Raw genomic sequence first — 1,270 nt, 5'->3', positions numbered from 1 at the left:
GGGTTGCCATTTCCTTCTCCAATGCATGAAAGTGAAAAGTGAAAGTGAAGTCGCTCAGTCGTGTCCGACTCTTAGCAACCCCATGGACTGTAGCCTACCAGGCTCCTCTGTCCATGGGATTCTCCAGGCAAGAGTGCTGGCGTGGGGTGCCATTGCCTTCCCTGCAATTAGTAGGTTAAGGGCATCCAAAAGTTAAAATGTTACATAAAAATGGAAAAAGAACATCAATAAACTTGATTTATGAGATAAGTCATAAACTATTGTACCCAGTAATTATCTACTGCTGTTCCAGAGCACATGTCAAACATTTACAAAAAGGTGCCAGATGCTAGGCTGTAAAGAAAGACTTAACAAATTAAAAAAAACAAAAAACCAAACAGAATAGTACAGAGTGCATCCTCTGAAAGCAAAGCATTAAATTAAAAGTTAATTACACATAGAAAATCAGAACTAATAAAAGTCCACAGGCTCCTTAGAGAAATGGCTGATTCTAGATCTGGATCATAAAAAGAAAAATATACCTGAACCATCTATTCCTCCAAAGGAAGGGAGTGCTCAGAAAATAAAGAATGGAATTTATTAAAGGGACTCCAGAGTCCTCCAAGGGCCAAAATAGAACAATTAGAGAAATGAGATAAATAACATAGTATTAAATTAAAACCAAAGATATAAATTATGTATCCTGAGTCCACAGTGGTGTAAATAAATGACTGCATAAGTAAATAATTATGGGAAAAGAGATAATTTTTTTCCTTAGATCATTTCTAAAATTAATTTAGTATTTACTTGGCTTTGTTGCAGGCTTCTTTCTAGTTGAGACACGGGATTAGTTGCTCTGCGGCATGTGGGATCTTAGTTCCCTGCTGCTGTTGCTGCTGCTAAGTCGCGATCCCATGCCAGAGATGGCAGCCCACCAGGCTCTCCCATCCCTGGGATTCTCCAGGCAAGAACACTGGAGGGGGTTGCCAGTTCCTTCTCCAATGCATGAAAGTGAAAAGTGAAACTGAAGTCGCTCAGTTGGGTCCGACTCTTAGTGACCCCATAGACTGCAGCCCACCAGGCTCCTCCATCCATGGGATTTTCCAGGCAAGAGTACTGGAGTGGGGTGCCATTGCCTTCTCCCTTAGTTCCCTGACTGGATATCAAATCCACATTCCTTGTATTGGAAGGCAAAGTCTTAACCACTGGGCCACCAGTAAGTCCCCAAGACAAGTATGTAGATAAGGTGAGTTAACGCTTCATATCACCTCCCATTCTCCACCCCTCTCCC

The sequence above is a fragment of the Bos javanicus genome, chromosome 11, assembly GCF_032452875.1.
Source record: "Bos javanicus breed banteng chromosome 11, ARS-OSU_banteng_1.0, whole genome shotgun sequence".
NCBI lineage: Eukaryota > Metazoa > Chordata > Mammalia > Artiodactyla > Bovidae > Bos > Bos javanicus.
The sequence above is the reverse complement of the archived record's forward strand: the minus strand, read 5'-3'. Positions refer to the sequence as shown.